The sequence below is a fragment of the Pongo pygmaeus genome, chromosome 10, assembly GCF_028885625.2.
Source record: "Pongo pygmaeus isolate AG05252 chromosome 10, NHGRI_mPonPyg2-v2.0_pri, whole genome shotgun sequence".
Classification (NCBI taxonomy): Eukaryota; Metazoa; Chordata; class Mammalia; order Primates; family Hominidae; genus Pongo; species Pongo pygmaeus.
Window position 1 is genome coordinate 28,614,836 of NC_072383.2, and position 24,158 is coordinate 28,638,993.

Here is a 24,158-nt window from a genome sequence, read left to right on the forward strand (position 1 = left end):
ACCCTGTCTCTACAAAAAAAAAAAAAAAAAAAGTGATCTTCAGCCTCCCAAAGTGCTGGGATTACAGGCGTGGGCTATTGCACCCAGCCTATTTTCAATTTTGACGAGCATTTGTGCATTCAGTATTTTCTGTATTTCAGATCATTCTTGTCTATACAATAGATGATCACATGCAGAACAAAAGGACTGGATATGTGTGGATACTTTGATTAGTATTGTTGTCAGCTGCCCCAAAGCTTCTACTAATTTTTGCTCCTGTTAGCACAGTGATGTTCTCATATTAGTGGAATTTGATAATTTTCTAGGAGAAAATAAATTTTGTTTTTCTTTTTAATGTATTTGATATTATTGAGCTAAATCATGTTCATATGACTATTGGCTATTTCTTAACAAACTGTTCATGTTCTCTGCCCATTTATTGGGAATTAGTATTTTTCTCATTTGTCATAAACTCTAGTTCATGTATTTCACTTATTAATCCTCTATCATAGTTGCTGCAAATATTTTCACCTACTGTTTCTAATTTTTTAATTCGGTTTGTCTTTTATTTTTGTTAGTGATATAGAGGTTTAAAATGTTTATGCAGTCTAATCTATTGATTGTCTTTTGCACTTGCGGTTCTCCAACTTTCCTCTTGTCTATACTAAAATGAACCCTTACTGCTCTGGAAGTCTCTATTCTGAATAATCAGTGTTTAAAATTATATCCCAAAGTAGGGTATCACAGGGTTTCCTGATGAGGATAAATGGGCCTGAAGTGCTTCTGGGCACCCACTATGTATCATGGGAAAACTTGCACGTGTGTGTATGTGAGAGAGAGAGAGAGAAAAATAGAGAAAGTTGGTGAGAAAAGGGGAGGCTGTTTTTGGGCCAAGGGTTGTTTGTTTGGCTTTTTCATTTCTTTTCCCCTGATAGAAGTGAGCTTACTGAAGGCAGTGGGGCTTCCATAGATTCCTGAAACATCTGAGTGACTGAAACCAGCGGCTTGCTGAGCGAGCTGTGACTACACCTGGCAAGGGGTGTGTTAGGCATGTGTTGAGTCTGTGAGAAGGCAGACGGAGCAGAGACTCAGGCCGCATCCCATCCAGTTCTCACCCCTTAAGTTTTGCTCTTTGAGGCTGCAGGCTGTTGCTCAGCCTCACCCAGGTTGAGTCCTGTGGGAGGACTCATAGGAGCCCACAGCCCTGTTGCAGCTCACCAGCTGCACTAACTGTAGCTTGAAGACGAAGGTAACAACTAGCGCTTACCTGGCACTTAGCTGTTTTGCAAAACCCTTCCACTAGGGCTTTTATAGATGCTTCTCACCTCAACCTTATGAGCTTAAATACTGTTTCCATCTCCATTAATTTGGAGGAAACCACCACTCAATAGATGCATCATTAAAATCCAGAGCTTCCGACTCCAGGGCTGACCTGCTCTACTTAAGAAAGAATTCCATCATTGTATTTTCTGGTCGTAGGTTCTTGGTGGTACTATTAGGCAGAGGGTGGCACCAACTGTTTTAGGTTTTGGAGTCAGACATATCTTGACTGGAATCCCTACATAGCCCTATCTTGGCATTGTGACTTTGTTACTTACCCAGCCTGAACCCTGGTTTTCTCATCTGTAAAATGGAAATAACAATGTGTAGACCCTCTGGATCTGAGGGTTCCACATCTGGGGATTCAACCATAGCAGATGGAAAATATTTGAAAAAACAAAATAACCATACAACAATAAAAATACAAATAAAAAATACAATGCAACAACTATTTACATAGCATTTACGTTGTATTAGGTCTTAAGTAATCTAGAGATGATTTAAAGTATATGAGAGAATGGGAGGATGTGTGTAGGTTATATGTAAATATGTAAGGAACTTTAGCATCTGCGGATTTGGGTATGTGTGTGGGTATCCTGGAAACCAATTCTCCATGGATACTGAGGGACAACTGTATTAAAAAGATTAAGTTGAGATTGGTGCAAAAGTAATTGCGGTTTTTGCCATTACTTGCAATGCCAAAACAGCAATTACTTTTGCGCCCACCTAATATATGCAAGATGCCTAGTGCAGCACCACTGTGCTCATTCATTGTAGGAGCTCAGTAATGATTGTTTCTTAATCTCGAAGCTGAAAATGCTGCTGTTCTTTTTTTGTTTGTTGTTTGTTTGTTTAAAAGTTTTAGAATTGCAGGTAGATCTGCACAGACTTGGGAAGTTCTAGTGAGTATCACTATATTTAAATGCTAGAAACACTTCTTTATCTGACCTATTTATTTTTCTGTTGAGTAGACTTTCTTTTCCGTTGTGGATAAGTCATCTGCATCTCTCAAATCCTTCTGCTTAGAGAATTGCGTGATGACTCCTCAGCTTAGGATTGTGCTCGTAGGCAAAATAAAACATGTTTTGTCTACGTGTTCATGTAAAAAACACAGACGGCTCTCTTGAAGGGCAATAACCCTTCTCTTACACATAGTTGAGATTTTTGGCATCATTCATGGAGTTGTTACTTGCCCAGGCTTCATAAACTTTCAGGTACCAGAGCAACATTAAAGAAGAAGATTGTAGAAACTCATGAGAAAAGACAAATCTGCTAAATAACCCAGGGGAGGCAAGTTGCTAAGTAAATTTTTATTTTTCATGCCATTTAAAAGTTAGGTTAGATTTGATTGGTCTTTATTCCAGACCTTGTTCAACCACATAAAAAAAACTCCCTGAAATTCAATCATTTTTGCCTAAAGAATTTCAACATGAGGTTGTCTTGCCATTTAATGTATAATGTGTGTTTATTTAGGCTTTCTCATTTTAATAAATTGAGCCAAGTAACTGCTATAAATGCTTTAGTTTAGAATATAATCCAGTGCAGTCTTTTTTGTATGGAGTTAAAAATACCCTTTGGGAATCCTCTTTAAATGTGTCCTGGACCTTCTTATTTTTTTATCCCTGCTACCGTGGTTGCATTTTCAATAAGAAATCAACTTAGTATTAGAATACGAGGTTATGCTAATGTAAGTGGGGCTTTATTGGGTTAAGGGTTAACATTCTTACTTCTGTTCTGGGAACTTTAGATCCGTTGCCCTATGGTTTTTTCATTTTTTCCACCTTTTGGTAGGAAGGGAGAGACAATGAGGAGAAAGTCTTTTTTATATGATTTATACAAGTTTATAAATTAGAGTTTTAATATAATTCACGCCATGTGTATATGCTTCACCTAAAACATAGATACAGTTAAGGTCAGTGATTATGTGAAATTTACATGATTTCTAAGTTTTCTGTCATGTTTAGAGTTCAAGGATCAAATTGAGCATACTGTTGGCTAAATCTTATAACTTTTGCAAGCTGAGTGCAGGACATTGTGAAATGCCTCACCCAATTGTAATGGTCAGTAGGAAATTCTTTTCCTAAAATTTCAAGCCTGTTGCTTGCCTTTTTTTCCCAGCCCCCCACCCCGCCCCCCGCTTTTTTTTTGTTTTTTTTTTTTTTAAGACAAGGTCTCACTCTGTTGTCCAGGCTGGAGTGCAGTGTCGTGATCATAGCTCACTGCAGCCTCAACCTCCTAGGCTCAAGCTATCCTCCCACCTAAGCCTCTCAAGTAGCTGGGATTACAGATGCGCACCACCATGCCCGACTAATTTTTTGATTTTTTAAATAGGCATAAGGTCTGGCTGTATTACCCAGGCTGGTCTCAAACTCCTGGGCTCAAGTGATCCTTCTGCCTCGGCCTCCCTAAGTGCTGAAATTATAGGCATAAGCCATCATGTCCCACCTGATTTTTTAATTTGCAGCCAAAGTGGACATTTGGAGGCAGAGGTGTTTGTGGTGATAATGGTTAGGAGAGAATGGACAAACAAACTTGGTACTGACTTGACTATTAACTGACAGGGTACAAAGGACTAAAAAATATGCCTAGTGATGGGCAAAGACTTCATGACTAAAACACCAAAAGCAATGGCAACAAAAGCCAAAATTGACAAATGGGATCTAATTAAACTAAAGAGCTTCTGCACAGCAAAATAAACTATCATCAGAGTGAACAGGCAACCTACAGAATGGGAGAAAAGTTTTGCAATCTATCCATCTGACAAAGGGCTGATATCCAGAACCTACAAGAAACTCAAATTTACAAGAAAAAAACAAACAACCCAATCAAAAAGTGCGCAAAGGATGTGAACAGACACTTCTCAAAAGAAGACATTTATGTAGTCAACAAACATATGAAAAAAAGCTCATCATCACTGATTGTTAGAGAAATGCAAATGAAAACCGCAATGAGATACCATCTCACACCAGTTAGTATGGCGATCATTAGTCTGGAAACAACAGATGCTGGAGAAGATATGGAGAAATAGGAACACTTTTACACTGTTGGGAGTGTAAATTAGTTCAACCATTGTGGAAGACAGTGTGGCAATTCCTCAAGGGTCTAGAACTAGAAATACCACTTGACCCAGCAATCCCATTATTGGGTATATACCCAAAGGATTATGAGTCATTTTACTATAAAGATATATGCACACGTACGTTTATTGCAGCACTATTCACAATAGGAAAGACTTGGAACCAACCCAAATGCCCATCGATGATAGACTAGATAAAGAAAATGTGGCACATACACAACATGGAATACTATGCAGCCATAAAAAAGAATGAGTTCATGTCCCTTCAGGGACATGGATGAAGCTGGAAACCATCATTCTCAGCAAACTAACACAGGAACAGAAGACCAAATACCACATGTTTTCACTCATAAGTGGGAGTTGAACAATGAGAACATATGGGCACAGGGAAGGGAACATCACACATTGGGGCCTGTTGGAGGGGTTGGGGGCAAAGGGAGGGATAGCATTAGGAGAAATACCTAATGTAGATGACAGATTGATGTCTGCAGCAAATCACCATGGCACATGTATACCTATGTAACAATCCTGCACTTTCTGCACATGTATCCTAGAACTTAAGTATAATAAAAAGAAATATGCCTAGTGATCCTGAGATAACAATCCAGTTGGGTAGCCCCATGCTGATCCCTTCAAATCATTTTGGCACCAGCCCTTTGAAACAGAGCCAGGATAGTACATATGAGAACCCAGCAAGTTTCACCAGGCATTTCTTGTTGCTGGCTGGTTGGCTTAGGGAGTAAATAGAGTAATTAGCGCTCATTAGCACTCCCACGAGCTATAATGCATCTACCTGAGGCAGAGAGATGCTTGCCTGCGTTCCTGAAGCATAGAAATCCCCTTATGATCTCTTCAGTCCAGACATTTTTGCACTGCAGTAACAAATGCCAACTTGGCAAGAGTAAAATCCTCCAAGTGCCTCAAATAACAATAGGCAAAACCTGTGGACTAGGGACAGAAGGCTTTCCTAGGAACGGTTAGTGTGTCTAAGAAATTGGTGTGCTGTTTAAAGCTTTCTCTTCTCCCCCAACCCGCTGCCTCTCAGTGTATGCGACTGAGGTGAACCAGATGAGTCAGAGATGTTGGACGCGGTAGTCATATAACTTGATCCCCTTAGCCTCTTGTCAGCTGTACTTCAGAAGCTATAGTCTCCATCAACGGAGGGTCTGGATTGTACAGAGTCATTGAGAATGAAGAGAGAGAAACCTTTGACGGTGATCTGTGGCCCTGTCCAGGACCCTGTGCCATTGATAGTTCTTGTTCCTATGAAATATTAATCTGTGGTATGAAGGTGGGAGTCACAAAGGGAGAAGGAGGGAGCCAAGTTTTGGGGGCTTGGTACACACGCCTGGAGAAACATGTAGATAAGTTGCGAATTGGCAGATTGTTATGGGAAAGAAGCCTGAACTAAGAATCCGGCACTCTGATCCCTACACTGATTAGCTGTGTGATATTGGGCAAGTCACTTAACCAGTTATAAAATTGTTAGAACGATACCAGCCCAGCCCTCACTGGGAGGGGTTTAAGAATCAAATGAGATCATGTGTAAAATGCTGTAAAAGATTAAGTAGTAGTATGATTTTTGAGTTTTTATATGGAGTACATTAGCTACATTTTAAACATCCTCACCTAACCCTCTGGTAAAAGTACCTGCTTTTCCACTGAATTCCAGCCCTGTGACTCTTAATTCCATCCCTGTACCCTAAACTAGATTGGAGCCTGTTTGGATGCCAGGTAGTTCCCTTGAAGTTTTTTGGAAGATAGTGCTGTCTCCTGGGCAAGACAATAGCAGGAGCTCCTGATTCCTGCTTTGGCCTGTCTGCCATCCCCTTTCTTGGGGATGCAGTAAATTCTACAAAGTCATCATTCATCTATCAGTTCCACAGGAATTGTTCCCTGTTATTAAAAGTTTGGAACATTGGCTGGCTGCAGTGGTTCATGCCTATAATCCCAGCGTTTTGGGGAGGCTGAGGTGGGTGGATCACTTGAGCCCAGGAGTTCGAGACCAGCCTGGGCAACATGGTGAAACCCCATCTCTACAAAAAATGCAAAAAACTGGCCGGGCATGGTGGTCCCAGCTACCAGGGAGGATGAGGTGGGAAGATCACTTGAGCTCAGGAGGTCAAGGCTACAGTGAGCCACGACTGCACCACTGTACTCCAGCCTGGGAGACAGAGTGAGACCCTGCCTCAAAAAACAAAAACAAATAACCAGTTTGGAATGTTATGAATAAAGTGTTCAGGACTCAGTTTCATACTTAGGTGGAACTGTACTTGTTGAGTAGCTTTAGAATGAAGATTTGCTAGGATTTGAGGTTATAAAGTAAGTATGTCTTTTGTGGGCAGCCATACTGTGAGATGGTTAAGGTTGGGAACCCCAGCTGTGGCCTCCTTTGCTCTGGTGGCAGTTTTCAATGCCACATGATGTTGGGACAAGCAAATCACTACCTTTGCTAGGTCTCGCTGTCTTTACTTGTGAACTTGCTGTATTCCTGTGCATTAACTCCTGTCCTTGTTGACTGGGTTGGTGTTCAGAAAGTGATCTGAGTTGCTTATCAAAAATGTGTAGTTTTTAAACCAAGTGGCTGTATGACAAGTATTTTTCAAAGACTGTTATCAGCCTTTGTAGGACCTCTGAAGGAGCCTGTGACTTCCTCAGTACAGTTAAAAAAAATAATGCTCTGCATTAGTTATCTTAGAAAACTGCTGTTTGTCTTAAATTAGGTTCCCTAGAACCAGACGCTGAGACCAGGAGTTGGGTGCTGAAGGATTTGGGGGTGAGCTCTCAGGAGACACCTGTAAGGAAGGAACAAGGCAAGGTTGGGCAGAGGAGAAGCTGACTGGCAAATGTGGTTGCATCTGAGACCCCAGCCACTTCTATGGGGAGTGCTGGATGGTTCTTCAGAGCTGTCCCCATTTGAGCAAGGGGCTGGACCTTTGTTTGCCTGCATCAGCTAATTCCTGGCAACTGGCCACCCCTTCTGGGGATATCACCTTGGGTGAGGCTGTGTCCTGCAGCTGGCTGAGGACCTTCCTTGTGAACCATCAGCAGCTGGGGATGGGTGCACTGGCCCTAAAAAGGAAGTCTGGTGGAGCAGTATAGTGTCTACTATACTGTCCCAAAGAATCTAACCCTTTGAGAAAGAAACAAGTGGGTAGTGCCAAATGCCCAGCATATGGCAAGTCCCTTTATATGGAAAGTTAGAAAGTTTGGATCCCTTAGCAAAACTGAAGGAAGAGCTTATACATGCTTTGTGAACTATTAAATAAACAGATCTCCAGCCTCTTGGAAGTTTATGAGATCCTTGAATAATATTTATACCTGATTATGGTATATCAGGGCTTAGCTTCTATATTTGTGAAATGACTGACCCATAATTAAATAATTTTCCCCAAGCATGAATTACTGTATGTTCAGAATATTCATCCTATGTGTATATAAACGCAGTTGAATGGGTCGCCGTAACAAAAGGCAAGCAAGTGAGTGAGGCACACAAACTCAGACTTAGAACCTTCCAGGAGGCCCTGGGGATGGAGGGCAAATATAGGAGATTATAGCTTTGGTTCCCGAATCACCTTATGTGATATTTTAGTCATGGTCGAGGATAATGATTTAGGAGTTAAATTGCCAAAGTGTAAGTCAATATGCTTTGGGGGGGGAAAAAAAGAATCAATTTTTTGGCATTTCCAAAAGCCAGTTGCACTGAACAAATGTCTAAAACTGGCATGGTTTGTTGTATAAGTGGGATGCATAGACAAAGCCAAAGTTATACCTAATCTCTTTCCCAACTGCAGATTAAGTCATATCTGTAAAAGGCAACATGGTTTTTCTTCTGCATTTTCTGCCTTCTAGTAAGTGAAGAAGGCAATGGGTTGTGCTCCCCCATCATCTGAATAGTTTGAGTGTATTGTGGGGACTGGAGGTGGGGAAGCCTGATGACTTCGTCGTGGCATAGAGCAAAGGTGATCAGGGGTGTGTGTTCAGACCATGGACTTCGCTTCCCAGTGAGCCCCCTGGACTCTGTGTATTCTTTGCCTTTATCTGCGTTGCCACCTGGAAGCTCTGTAATGTCAAGTTCTGGAAGATATTACCAACCTGTTTCCATTATGGGTGTAGTGGAAACATAAGTAGGTCACTGTTCCTTATTCAGAAACTGAACAGAGTCAAGCTGCCATGGTGACAGGTTCTGTATAAAAACATCCATCTCTGAACCTCTTGGAGAGATGTGATGATTTGGTCATTGGATGTGAAGAGGATAATCTGCCAGCTAGTTTATTGCATTGGCTAGAAATAGGAGATGCAGAAACTAAAAAGCTCTCAAGAAGTCATCAGATGAGAAGGAAATTAATGTAGCATAGTGATTCTGCTGTAGAGGAAAGGCTAAAGGTGAGACTCTTGAATATGTGCACCATTTCTTCTGCAGCTCTTGACTTGGATGATCCGTCTCAGTGTGATCCCATGACTGTTTGGTGATGATCTGATAGTAGAAAGGGCAGAGCGATTTAACTTTGTGTACGTCTTCCTCTGACTTCTCCATCTTTCTAACATGCCTGTACATGTGCCTTTATCACTGGCATTCTGGAGTTAGGGACATGACCTTTTCTACAGTCTGGATGAGGAATCTCCAACTATGACTTTTCATTGTGACTCACGTCTGCAAAGAATGAATAAAGAAGAATTTCTTGGCCAGGAAGTGTGTGCTATGCAGAGAGAAATAATTGTTGTTGGGAAAGAAACTTTTGAAGAATCAGAATTAAAAAAAAAAAAGAAAAAGAAGAATGAAGGAAGTCTATCAAGAAAAGGAAGAACCAGAAGTGATCTGCAGGGTGTTGCCTGGAGATATGGGAAATAAATCAAGAACAGAGAAATGGGGAAAGATAAAATAAAAGACATTGCCGGTTAGGACCGGCTGGGGTCCTAGGAAAGTGGCAGCTCCAGCAGGGCTTGGAAAGCTACTGAACCACTCACTTATGCACACACAACTGCCCTGCCCTCTCCCCTTCTTTGGCCCCCATTCACCCGGTGTAGGAGGGTCTGACACCCTCACCATGGAGGATGCTATTTGGCTGTTTTGAAGGCGAGACCTTGAAGCGTGGGAGAGCTTCGCCTCTTTCGTAAGCTGATGTTGCGTAACCTCCCCGAGAGTCAGGACATAGTGGTTAAGGACACAGGCTTTGGAGCCAGGCAGATAGGGTGTAACTTAAATGCTGCACCTCAGAAAAATGGCTTATTGTGAAGGGTTTAATGGAGCGTAATGAAGTAAGTGCTCAAAACTGTTGTTAATATATGCCAAGAGTTATAACTGAATTTGTAAAAAGCACCTTCTTATACTCTCAGGCAGACTTTGAACCTGAGCTAGGCTTCAACAGGAAGCTGGACTCTGTCAGTGGCCCCATGGGGGAGCTGGGCAGTAATCCAAGGCTCCGGGTGGGGTGTTTGAAGCAGCTGCAGATCCTCGTGAAGGGCTCTGGGTGCCCATACATTGTCCCTATGGAGTTTCTGTACTTAAAGTCCCTGATTTTTTTTGTAAGCTGCTCCAGCTGGGATGTCTGCACACTCACACATGTTAACCTAGAGTGGATTCAGGAACTATTTTAACATTTACATGGATAATGGGTTGCTTTGTTAAGTCATATGTAAATTTTTATTTAGCTCCTAACCATCTCCTGTACACAAGACACTGGACTCACAGGAGTGCAAAATGCAATGGTGTTAGGGGTTTGTATGGATATGTTATCTGTGCTTTATGACAACTCAGAGAGAGGTAGGTAATATTACCAGTTTTACAGAGATTAAATAACTTGCCCAAGATCAAACAGAGATTATACCTTACTACATGGACTCTGTGCCACCGCGAATCGTAAGACACATTCCAATACTGGAGATGTTAAATTAACCTTTAAAATTAACGAAATGTGGTAAGTCACAGAGCCTTGATTCTACCCCATACTCGGCTGATTTCAAAGTTTGTGGTTTTTTCCCTCATCACATATAAGGGCTTGCAATCCTTTCTAACTGGTGAACATAAAACAAGCGCAAATAAGAGGACAATTAACATTTGTAAGACTTGAAAGGGTGGCATTAATAATAACAATAATGGTTGGTGTTTATCGCCCACTTACTCTGTGGCAGTGCTTTCATGTGCTTTGTTTGGGGGTGGGCACTAATTTTATATTCTTTTTTTTTTTTAACAAACGTGAAAACTGAGATAGGTACTCTTATTCCCGTCTTCTAATGAGAAAACTGAAACAAAGATTAGTTATGGGACCTTGGGAGATCTTCTCCAAGGTCACATAGCTTGTATTGAAAGTCAGTCTGCACCATGGTAGTTAAGAGTTCAAGTTTATTTATAACCACGACAGACCTGGTTTGGGTTCCGGAAGAGTGTGATCTGATAGACAGGTGCTCAGTGCTCCAGGAGCACCTAACCCAGCCTTGTGGGGGTCTGCAGGGACTCCCAAAGTGGACGGCACCTAAACTGAGAAGGCAGTGTCCATCTCTCTATCGCAACCCACCGTGCTGCTAAAAATAATCATGGTTGCCCTATGTTACTGACCTCCACTAGTACTATGAAGGTCTAAACCTGGCATTAGCTAGTAGGAACTGGCTTTATTTATAGTTTACATCCTTTCCACTTCCCAAGAGCAACAGAGGAGGTTTAAAAGGAACATTGTAAATTAGACAGTTGCTGAGAACCAGGATGATGGCTACATAAAAGGTCTTGGAAATCCAAAAAAAATAGAAAAAAAATTATTTGATGTTCCATTGTGTAATGTAAGTCTCTGGAGATGAACAGCTAGGTATTCTTCCTACAACTTTTAGACTACGGCGTGCAGTCTCCAGTGCCAAGAGAGCTCACACACTGGCCAGCCAAAGTCTCTGTAACAACTCAATCACTTGGCTTTTCATGTTCCTCTTAATTCTTTTTACAGAATTAATGATTTTTATTTTGAGCTAATATATTGCTAAAGGATGTGAAGATTGTGTGTCAAGCTGGCATCTTGAAATAAAACAGTATGTTTACAAATGGATAGATATCCTGTCATTAAAAAGAAATTTTGACAGACTGTGGTTCATAAGGAGACCCATATTAGAAGACACTGAAAGAGCCTTCAGAACATCGAATCATAATTGCTGAGTAGCAGACTGCGTTCCAGGTCCGTGTCTGCCCCTTCAAGAACATCTGACCCCTAGTTTCCTCATCTTTAAAACAAGGGGGATGGGTTAGATATTCCCAGATTTCTTGAGCTCTAAAATTTGTTTGACTCAAACATTTCTAATGAATTCTAACACAGCGTTTGTTCTGACTAATTTATCAGGGTGCCTGCCTAACAGTAAATGTTGAATTTGTTGGTCTCAGAGTTCTGTTATCAATGAATTGAAATGGGTGTTATATTTTAAATTCTGATTGTCCATTGATTGCATGTCAAAGAGAATGTATTGCGGGCATTTCTCCTGCATGTCTTTGGAATAAACTTACTGTTAATGAAGAGAATTGAACCACTATCAGGTTAGGGGTCAAGAAACCTTTTGGCTGCAATAATCCCTGACAGTCGACTCCAGAGCCACCGGCCAGCCAAGTTGTCTTGAACTGCAGTCAGGAACGCTGACACTGGATCAAAGGGCAACTGTTTTGGTTAGTTTGAGAGAGATCCTGCTGCAGTGGAACTTTGAGGGTGGGACTAAGGAACACGCAGGGCTGAGGATGGGAGAGAAAAATTGTACTCACTGTTATGTACCAGAGGTGGAATTCTAGTTGTGATTCCAAATCGATGTTTCTCAGGGAGAAAAAGCTCTTCTCTTTTTCTCTGGTTCAAGACCATCTGACAACTCGGAACATAACTCGTTTGATAACTCTGAACTTAAGTTAAAGAAAACATTATTCAATGATACTTGTTAAAGCATGGAACAAAGGATCGTTGCTACAGGGCTTTGCAGTGGGGGAGAGAGATTGCGTGCAGTTCTGAATATTGCATGGACAAGTGGCCATTTATAGCCAAGGAGCAGGATGGGAGTCAGTGGATGGAAAAATACTAAGAGGAAATGTTGGGGTAAGGGGGATTCTGGCTAAATTAACCTAACGGGATTCTTGCTGAAGATAGGCCAGGGTGATCAGACACCTGGGGGACGGCGGAGGATGAGGAGACTGATCAGATACCGAGAGTGGGAGGTTCTTGCTAAACTGACTTAGCAGGGCTCTTTGCTAAACTTGGATTTTACAAGGAAGTGCACGCAGGGGCCTAGGAGAAGATTTATGAGCCTGACTAAAGTTTGGCCAAAAAAAGAATCTTTGCTACATAACTCATTTGATAACTGAACTTAACTCATTGCCAGATGACCCCATATACTGCCCAGGCTGGGGATAGAGGGTGACTGAAAATAAAGATGAACTCAAGCTTACGATGACACGAAGACAGTGAAACCACAAGTCTGATCTCTCCCCAGGCCCTCTACAATGACACGAAGAGAGTGAAACCACAAGTCTGATCTCTCCCCAGGCCCTCAACAATGCCACCACTGTCACCACTCAGTCCAGCTGGGCCGGGGATGGTGCTCACCCGCACTCTGGATGAATGCTGTTTTGTGCTCTGCTGTGTTGGTTCTCCTGCAGCCCTTTCTGGCTTACCGATAGGTTGCCCCCGCCCCACAGGAGCCAAGAGTGCCCAGTGAAGCTTTCTCTGTGGATGGGACTGATACACACCATGACATGTGTTGGGAAAGTCCCTGGTGCTGGACGAGTTCTCCTTCAATAGCTTTGAAGTTATGTGGCTGACCCTGTAGGAGTAATTGGTTTCTTATGAATGATGACCTATGAATGAAATAGGAAGCAATTCTTGTCTACAAAGTTTATCTCCCGTGATAAGGAAAAGACCCCCAAGGAAGCTCATCGATATTCGGGGACTCAGCATTCACAACTGCAGGGGGCACCATTCACACCATTCATGTGGCCCTGATTCAATGCTCTTGTAATTCTTCACACCTCTTAGAACATTTTTGGGTGATCCTCTATTAGAACAGGCAGATGGAGTTAAGCTGGCTGCGGCCAATGATCAAATGGTTCCTCAAGTATTCCTATTTTTCTTCCCTCCTCTTTATCTTCCAATTGAGTAAATAGATGCTTTCTGAATTATACGTGTTATTTAAAAAACTGATTAAAGAAGCAGTTTATAAGCAACTCTTGCTAAGTGCCTTGGGTAAACCTGCTGTCTCACAGAATTGAGCAGGGCAGAAAAAGGCATCTTTTGGAATGCCAGTGTTTCATCTAAGTTTAATTTGATACCAAGGGCTGCTTGACAGCACCCATCTGGTTAACACTGAGTGCTTAGATGTGTATTACGGTAAATGGCTTAAAACTGGCAACTTCTAGACATTAGCTCACAATCCCGTTAAGATTCCTGTTAAGCCCTGGGGATAATGCACAGCCTGGTGTAATCAAGAAAACTGTAGCAGTTACACTCATCCCAACATCCCAATTATTCCTAACTTAAATGTTGCCATCCCCCAGATTTCTCAGCCTAGTGAAGCTGTTCCCTCCATTTAAAAAAATTGCTTTCTGAAAATTTGTGTTTCTTTGGTAAAAAGATATATCCTAGGAGGAAACGATTTGGAATTTAGAAGTGCTTACTACAGGGTTCTTTTTCAGTATTTTTATCAGTGACTGGGAGTTGCGGTTGAAACCAGGCTGGGAGAGACAGCCGGTGACAGTCAGAATCCAGAAAATAATCCGTACAAACAATGACAATGGTAAACCGAAGCTGATAATGCTTTAAATAACAAAGCTGTATGTCACGCTGTGAATATACTTGAAAAAAAATCAACTGAAAACGGACATGACTTGGTTTGGTAAAAACTCCCTGGAGGTTTGTAGTTCAGCAGAAGCCAAATTTGTGATATTGCTGTGAATGGAAAGTTCAGCTAACCATGTTTAGCAAATTTAATGCAAGTTAGTGTCCAGTTTCTGGAGATAATGGTCCCTTTGTGCACCTTGTTGGAGATCCTACATCTGGAGTCTTGTGCTTGACTCCATACACTTTAAGAGGAATGTTGCCAAATTGGAATGTTCCCAATGTTGGAGTGTGGAGATCGTGCTGACACCAGAGGTCTGGAAATTGTGTCCCCTTCGGAGTGGTTTGAAGAACTGGGGCTGTGATGTCCTAGGAAGTTAAGGGAGACAGGGCTGCTATTATAAAACATTTGCCTGGTTGCCAAGCAGAAGAAGGAATAGGCTTGTATTTTGTGATCCCTGAGGACAGACCTCAAATGGCAACAGAGGCTGGGGTGGGGCGTGCATTCTTGTTCGTTCATGGAAGGCAGGCCCTTCCAGTAAGCAAACGAGCCAAGCTGTTGACAGGAGGTGGCAAGATTTATGGAGATGCCTCAGAAAATATTCGGGCTTTCAGCCTAGATGTTGGCTCAGGTCCCCTTCAACAATAAGGTTCTATGGTTTTGTAAAATAGCTAGCACCCCTGGTTCTTTTCAAAAATTATTTTCTTCAGAGAGAATGGTGGAAGAAAGGCACTCTTTGCTGTGGCACAGATCATAGAAAGTACAATAACTGCTTGTTTCCGATGAGAGCTGAAAATGCTCTGGAAATTTCTCTAAATGTGGCTTTTCTTGTTCTTTATTTTCTGCAGATCCTGTCAGGACTATAGATTCCTTATTCCTTTATTTGATTCGGTGTTTCACTCGAGTGGGCTAAATAACAGTGATTATTATATGCAAAAAAGGTTGCTACAGTTATTTTTCCCCCTGATATGAAAGCTAAGCCTTGTTTTCCTCTTCTTGGCAGAAATTGTGCTTTTCTTTGGAGGAAATCATAAATCATGATTGAAAGCAAAAGCTATTTTGACCCAACTCTTCCCCTTTTCTCTATGGAGAACAATCACTTGGCGATGATATAGCACGTACGAGACAGATGATCAGAATTAAATTCTTTTATCTGTTAACAAGCTCATCTTTTCATTGACTCAAATCCTTTTAAGAAATATTATTTTGGGGGAAAAAGCCCCCATTTTGTGTTAATTTTTCTGATCCTTTGACAAATATGTTTATTATTCTTTTAAGCAAGTTGGGCACCATTTTACATAAAATTATAGCTTAAATGAGAGCCTTATGATTGAAAGAGACTTTGCATAAAAAAAGCAATTACTTATTTGTCAATGTTAAACTTAGATGCAGTGTTTAGAACTTAAACTGTGAAGTTTAAGTTGAATTATGAGTAATGAATACAGAATATTTTGGAATTAACAATTAGCCTACTGAATAAAGCTGCTTCCTGAATACATCTATTGCTTTTGAAGGCAAGTATTTTCTTGGCATCACAACAGGCCAGTTTTGAGTAACCTTGTTGTGGTTGATATGCCAGTTTCAAAATCTGCTGGAGAAATCAAAGCTCTAGTGTAGTTTTCTGACTTCCCACATGCTTAACTGTAAGATCTCTGCCATATAGATGGCTAATAATATTTTCCATAGCCACCTGGGAGTAACAAGGAGAATTAACATTCATTACTGCATGTTAATGAAACACATAAATATTGAAAATAAATATTGTATGACTTGAATCTTTAGCAAGGTTTCTATTCTTTGCCAATGATAACATTTGTTATCATAGAGTGAAAAACCAGTTTCAGGCATCACACCAAACAGGAGCTATCATGGTAATACCCAGAAAATGTGACAAAAGGCTAACTGTTGTGGACTTAGCTTGCGTTATTAGTTATACAGATTTTTTGCAGAGATTTGATGTGAGGTTGGGTTTATAGGAATTAGGAATCCATGATGGAGTCTCACGTTTATTGCTTCTTGGTCCGCATTGGGAAAGTTGTCAGTTACTGAGGGAACAGGAAATTTCCATTGTGCTTTGCTGCTGGCAGTCTGGATTTGTGTTGTTTTAGAAGTTTTCCTGGTGTAAGCTACTTTTAAGCCAACACACCCCTAATATTCAAGCATTCAGCAGGAGAGAGCAAGTTAGAAGACTGTCTCTCAGAATTACTAACAAGTCATCTCACCTGTCTGCTTTAAGCTTCAAACAGGTTAATCCTTGGAATTGTTGGGGCTAATAAATTAATATATGTAGGCCTGTACTTTTAAGGGGAGTGATTATTTTACATTTGCTCAAACATATATGTTTGAAGGGAAGGAGAGAGGGGGATTAAGCTTCCTAAAATCTCAATAAAGACCCCACCCCTCAAAAAAAAACCTCAAAATCTTGAAATAGGTCTTACTGATATGTCTAAGTGGCTTGGATTTTGTTTAATTTCAAAATCTGAAATTGCTTTGAGTCTTTTTATTTGAAAATCCTTCATGACTGGTTTCCATATGTGTTTTAGGAAAAAGAAGGGGGTATCAGCTTTAGAAATCTCTTCATGGCTTGATTTATTTTGAAATTAATGAAGAACAAGATTTTCTCTCCTTCTGCTGGCCTTTTTTGTATCAAGCTAAAGTTTTTAGGAGTAATACCATGGTAACAATTTTTTTTTTTTTTTTTTTTTTTTTTTTTTTTTTGAGACAGAGTCTTGCTCTGTTGCCCAGGGTGGAGTGCAGCAGCGAGATCTCGGTTCTTTGCGAGCTCTACCTCCTGGGTTCAAGCGATTCTCCTGTCTCAGCCTACCGAGTAGCTGGGACTACAGGTGCCCGCCACCACGCCTGGCTAAATTTGTGTATTTTTAGTAGAGACGGGGTTTCACCATGTTAGCCAGGATGGTCTCAATCTCCTGACCTCGTGATCCACCCGCCTCGGCACACACCTGCTGGGATTACAGGCGTGAGCCACCATGCCCGGCCACATCATGGTAACAATATTTAACTTTTAATCTGAAAAATTAAAACTGTGGTGTTTCCCAGGAACCCTAAAAGTATATAGAATGATATTTAATATAGATGTTGGCATGAGTACATTTACAATATGAAAGAACTCTGTCTTTTGAACATCAGCTTTTATACTCATGGTATTTTTACCTTTAAGTCAGATCATGAAAAGTCTCCAACACTGTTGGCATAGTACATTTTGTCTATTTAAGTGCTAAATGCCTCCCTATAGGGGTTTTATATGAAAAATGAGTGATGCAGATGTATTGGGGACAAACCTGGAATTACTGGAATGTGAACTTCCTTCTTATATTTATTTTCAAGCACTCAGGAAAATTCTCTGTTTCTTAGATCTAAATAAATTCTCTAGTTTTGTTTCCTGATAATCCTGGGAGCAGATCACTTGGTTGTTTAAGGGATCCTGTTTGATTTGAAGCTCTATTCCTTTATTTCCAAGAGTCAGTTCTTTTTTTCAACATAGCCTTATCGTACTCCACAAGACTTTGGGTATATGTAGAAAGTGTTCTTTCTACATATGTGGTTCTTAGGACTTTTGTAATGCAGTGGATATATTTGGGTGGAAGTGGATGAGAAATATTTTGGAATACAATTATTAGACATTTTATGGTTTACAAATGCTTTATTAGTATGCTCACATATTCTCTTTCTTGTACCTTTTTCTTTTCCCTAAAGACCTTCTGGTTTTTGGTTTTTTTTTTAAGATTATTTGGTGCTTGAAACCTGTAACTATGATTTTGAATGAACAGGGCTACTTCCAGTAATTAGATCATATAATGAAGATTTGAAAGTGCTTATTTTCATTTTATCTCCTGCCCTTCCCACAATGGACGCAGTACAGAAAATCAAGACTATATGTAATTACACAGTATGTTATACACACACACACACACACACGCACACACACACACACACGATATTCTATATAGATCAAGAAATGTCTTACTTCTTTGTGGACATTGGGGAAAATAGTTTAGGTGTATATACTCTTCTTTCCTGCCCCTACCTCTCCACCAACACACACACACACACACACACACACACACACATACACACATGCTGCCTAGAGTTAATTATAAATTATGTGTATGTTTGATCTTCAGCAAAGTGGAAGCATAAAGAAAGATGTTTAAATGCACTGTAGAGCCCCAATTCGGAAGTTGTGTTATTGCAAAGCTTTATTAGCATGCAAAGCCTACTTAGGTTAAACTTACTTAACCTAAACTTGCCATTAACCTATTTTTCCGGATATAAATCATAGCCATAACAGTGATTTTTTTTCTTTTTATTTATTTTTATAGACGAAGGGTCTTGCTCTATTACCCAGGCTGGAGTGCAGTGGTGTGACCACACTCACTTGAAGTTTTGGGCTCAGGTGATCATCCTGTCTCAGCCTCCCAACTATAATAGGTGGGACTACAGACATGTGCCACCACACCTGGCTAAGTTTTTTATTTTTTATTTTTGTAGAAATGGGGCCTCACTCTATTGCCCAGGCTGGTCTCAAACTCCTGGACTCAAGCGATCCTCCTGCCTTAGCCTCCCAAAGTGCTGGGTTTATAGGCATTAGCCACAACACCAGGCCCTTAATAGTGATTTTTTTTTTTTTAGACGGAGTCTCACTCTGTTGCGCAGGCTGGAGTGTAGTGCAGTCTCAGCTCACTGTAAGCCCCGCCTCCCGGGTTCATGCCGTTTTCCTGCCTCAGCCTCCTGAGTAGCTGGGACTACAGGCGCCCACCACCACACCTGGCTAAATTTTGTATTTTTAGTAGAGACGGGGTTTCACCATGTTGGTGAGGCTGGTCTCGAACTCCTGACCTCGTGATCCGTCCACCTCGGCCTCCCAAAGTGCTGGGATTACAGGCGTGAGCCACCGCGCCCGACCCATAATAGTGATTTTTCAACATCAATGAGTATGTATGATATTTTCTTCAGTGCTAAATACTGATATCAGCTGTATTCGCTTAATTCTTTATTTACAAAACAACTTTTTCACTAGATTTTCTCTTGTTTCCTAAGGTTTGAGGAACGTAATGGTTCAAGGGGAAAAAAAGCCAACCCAATAACACAGTACCAAAACTCTCTGTGATTTTACAATTGGATCATAAGGATACCTGTGGTATTTGAAAACCTAATTATAGTTATACCTCTTGGCGTAATTATAAACTCCTCTCCTTCCAGACACAAAAATTAAATGGTGAAATTTTTATGTACATACATAGCACCAATGTGGAATAAACCCTGCTATTTCTCTACATGAAAAATAAATGTAATTGGGCTAAGTTGACATTTTCTAGAGAGGACACATAGGCTAGGAGATGCTGAAGCTGTTTCTTTCTCCCCTCAGAAACAAAACACTGTAATTGTCATTTGAATTAGAATGTACCATGCCAGGGACTGAGGCTTTCTTTAATGATAAAATGCAATCTATGTAATGTTCTTCTATGGAGAGAATTTGTGTTGACAGATAAGTATTACACATGGACAACTTTACTCAAATGTTTTTAAAATGTACACCCAGAAGTTTTGTCTTTGTGTAAAATATATTACGGCTTTTTCGTCTTTGAAATGCCAAGGTTTTCCCCTGTGTTCTCAGATAGCAGTCAATAATCCTGCACTTTAAATTCAAATTATTGGCTGGCTTAGATCCTGACTTAAAATTTGGGAGGAATAAAGGATCATGGATTTGCCTGAGGAAAGATGAGTTCACAAAACCTCAGGAATGAATTAAATGCAAAATGAGTCTGTCTGTTTCGGTGGTTTGGATTTGGGGTTCTTTGTAGCAAAACCTCATGGATTCTATCAGTTTGGATTTTGGAAATTAAATTAGATGGGACTAGTATTGTCTTTGAGAGAGACTTGTTGAGGACAGACTGAAGAGGAAAAGCTCAGGTGAACACATGATTTGCATCCAGTACGTGTTGTAAATTATTGGCATATTTTGGCTGTTCCTCAAAGCAGGCCTGGCTGCATCTGTGCTTAGAGGTAAAACTAATAGAGGACCACATTTTGGTTCTTCCTGTGAGCTCAGTACTGTGTGAGTGAGTTACTTACATCAGCACAGCCATATGAGATGAGTATTATTATTACTTCTATTTTAAGATGGGTAGATAGAGGTTGAGAGGGCTTGGGTAATTTGAAAGGGCAGAAAGTCAGGATCTAAATCCAGCCCTCCTGGTCCAGAGGTTTATCCTTGTGATCCTGACCATTCTGCCCCACAGGAGCTGCTGTTAGCTTTATTTCTCTGTTGTTGAAAACTAACTTAATATCCTATGTACTAAACCTTTTCTTTTAATAACACATAAAACTGGAAAACAAAAGTTCAGAAATAATCACCTCACCTGAAGAGATGATTTTTGATAGATTTTGTGTATTGTGGAGGAATATTTTTCCTCTAACCTCTTAAGATCCTGTGGGCCTGAGAATTAAAACAACAAAAGACAGAATAACAGAAAAAAGTTTGTGTGTAAGAAGCTCGCCAACTGGTTAAAGCCAGAGACATGTATACCTAACATAGTGGGGTATAGGGAGGGAATAGTGAGGAGAGAGAAAAGGCCTCAGGGAGGAACCACTGGGTTTCTTTATGGGTTTCTAGAGATAAGCAAGTTTGTTCTTGCAATTGTGAGTGGTCTTTTGGTCTTTCTTCTTCATGGTCACAAAAATCCCTGGAGAGGGGATTTATGGTAGGTTTACTCTTGGCCTCCTTTCTGGGGGTAAAAGCCACCTTAAGAGGAAAATTATGGCAGCCTCATTTTCTTTAAATTTCTGCTTCTAGTCCAGTAAAGGAAGCTCCAAGAAAGCTGCTTTTTCTATCAGTTGAATCTCAAATATCTTTAGCTTAAAATAATCTTTATAACAACTATGGAGTTCTGAGTGGGTCTGTGTAGGTGTTTTGATCTTCTATTTTGTATCGTTGGATAAAATGTGTCATTTTCCTTGCCCTCAGAATCCTCTGATGGCGTCTCTTCTCCCTCAAAAGGAAATCAGTCTTTAAAATGGCACAGAAGTTATGCATGGTCTCTCCTCTCCAGCTTCTCCGACCTCTCCTGATCATCTCAACCTTGTTCAGTTTGCTCCAGCCACAGCTGCCTGCTTTCGTTTCTGTAGTTCTCCGAGCACTCCTCTGACTCTGCACGTTCGCACTTGCTCTTCCCTCTGCTTGGGATGCTTTCCCCCAGAGAGCTGCAGAGCTCACTCATTTCCTTCACAGCCTTCCCTGGCTAGATTATATAAAGCAACAACCCCAGGCTGGGCAACATAGTGATAGCCCGTCTATACAAAAAACAAAATTAAAATTAAAAATTAGCTGGGCGTGTGGTGTGTGCCTGTAGTCTCAGCTACTTGGGAGATTGAAGTGGGAGGTTCACTTGAGCCCAGGAGTTGGAGGATGCAGTGAGCCGTGATTGCCACAGCACTCCAGTCTGGGCAACAGAGTGGTACCCTGTCTTAATCAAATAGTTAATCAATAAAATGAACTAGCGACCCTCCTCTCTGAGCTCTCTTTTTCCCAACTCTGCATTGTTCTCTCCATGGTATCACTGTCTCTTGTATTTTCACTTGTTTATTTATTTATTTACTGTTCCCAGGCAGTGACTGTGTTTTGTTTATTGCTAGATCCTCAGCAACTAGATGAGTGTCTGGCATGTAGAAGATGCTCCATAAATACTTGTTGAATAAAAGAAAGAAATGAAAATGTGTGAAATGTACACAGACATGCCTGTGCACACACAAACATGCACAATATCATACATGCTATTATGTAGCCTGCTTTGCATTATATCAGGACTAGTATTACATTGTATGGCTATTTTCCTAATTTTTAAAATTATTAAGACTTTTGACAGTGTAAATTGTCTTGGTAAAAATTATTGAGATTTAATTGGAGCTACATAATTTGTTAACCTGGGCTTGTCCTGTAAATGTTAGTTGGCCATGACTTTATTTTTTCCTTTACCTTTAATTTACAAAGCCAGATAGTTGCTAATCCTGTTAGCAACTTTAAACATCAATATTCCCTACTCCCATTACTACTAAGTCACTCTTTTTAAAAGTCGTAATTGTGCCATACTTTTAGAAATATTAAAGAAAATGAGCTTCTTAGACTGCTAAAACTGGGTTTAATTCTGATTCTCCCATTGCCAGCTCTTGTGTTCCTGGGCAAGTTATTTGGCTTCTGAACCACAATGTTTTTGGTTGTTAAGACCGTTATGATAATATTTAACAGAGTCATATGCAGATTTAATTGAAATAATTCACATAAAAGCAGTGCCAGTTCATGGTTATACCCTGAAAAATAACTGCCAGGCAGATTGGAATACTTGAATCTGTATTTTTTAACCTCAGACTATAAATGGATATTGTGTGCATAATTCTAAAGATGTCTCCCCACGCTGCCTGTCTTCTGGTTGTTCAAATGCTAATCTAGGCACTGCTGTGAAGGAACTTTGCAGATGGAATTAAGGTTACTAAGCAGCTGACCTTAGGCTGGGGATAGTTTTTTGAATGATCTAGGTGGGCCACATGTAAATAATTACGTAAGCTTTTAAAAGCAGACAATTCAGGCCCGGTGTGGTGGCTCACACCTTTAATCCCAGCACTATGGGAGGCTGAGGTAGGCGGATCACGAGGTCAAGAGATCAAGACCATCCTGGCTAACACGGTGAAGCTCCATCTCTACTAAAAAAAAAAAAAAAAAAATTAGCTGGGTGTGGTGGCACACGCCTGTGGTCCCAGCTACTCAGGAGGCTGAGGCAGGAGAATTGCTTGAACCTGGGAGGCGGAGTTTGCAGCTGAGATAGCGCCACTGCACTCCAGTCGGGGCAACAGAGCGAGACTCCATCTCAAAAGAAAAAAAAAAAAAAGCAGACAACTCAGAGATGAGGCAGAAGAGGGAACCAGTGGAGAGACCAGGCACAAAGAGAAAAGACTTGTAGGGTAAGAGGAGACTCCACCTGCCATTGCTGACTTTGAAGGGGCCATAAACCAAGGAATGCAGGAGATCCCTTGAAGTTGAGAACAACCCCCACAGCCAGCAAGGAAATAATGATAAAGCCTCAAGTTCCCCCATCATGGATCCTGGTGGCACTACTCCCTCCTTAGTGTCTTTCCCCAGAGCTGCTAGGCTGTCAGTCAGAGTTATTCCCTGCATTTAATATGTCATTGTGCATATGTGGGGTTTTTTTGTTTTTTAACATAAAGAGACTTAAGGAATATGCAGACCCCAAAGACTCAGCACTGGAAAAGCCAGCCATAAACACTTCCCATTTTTTTTTTCTTTTTTGAGACGGAGTCTCTGTCACCCAGGCTGGAGTGCAATGGCGTGATCTCAGCTCACTGCAACCTCCGCCTCCCGGGTTCAAGTGATTCTCCTGCGTTAGTCTCCTGAGTAGCTGGGACTACAGGTGCATGCCACCATGACTGGCTAATTTTTGTATTTTTAGTAGAGACACAGTTTCACCATATTGGCCAGGCTGGTCTCGAACTCCTGACCTTGTGTGATCTACCTGCTTCGGCCTCCCAAAGTGCTGGGATTACAGGCGTGAGCCACCGTGCCTGGCCAATGCTTACCTTTTTACATGCATTCAACCTGTGAGACAGTGAGAAATTACTTAACTTTGAACTTTTGATCTTTCTTCTTCAAAACTTGAGATAATATATATATACAGTCCTCTGCATATAAGAAGACAGAATGAGTGTACTTTTTATCTCCAAAATTGTATGTAAGGATATTTGAAAGGGAGTCAAGTGTGTAGTTTAGAAATAGTCTTCTTAAACATTCACATAGCTCCTTTCACAAAAATAAAATTCTCTGAGCCCTTTTCATTATGATTTACCAAGTCTGGTCTTGTTTTCACTGTTGTCATTGTTGTTGTTTAAAGAAAATTCTTTTCTAGTTGATTTCTGGAAGTTGAATGGCAGGGAGATGAAGGACCTTAAAGGTAAATTTTTGCATGACTAA

At 40.8% G+C, this 24,158-nt stretch overlaps 1 protein-coding gene across 23 annotated transcripts in view; it reads left to right on the top strand.

Moving 5' to 3' along the window:
- Nucleotides 1-24,158, top strand: part of LOC129009636 (liprin-beta-1) — a 180,779-nt gene that overhangs the window by 16,318 nt on the left and 140,303 nt on the right. The gene's annotated exons all lie outside the window — the stretch shown is intronic.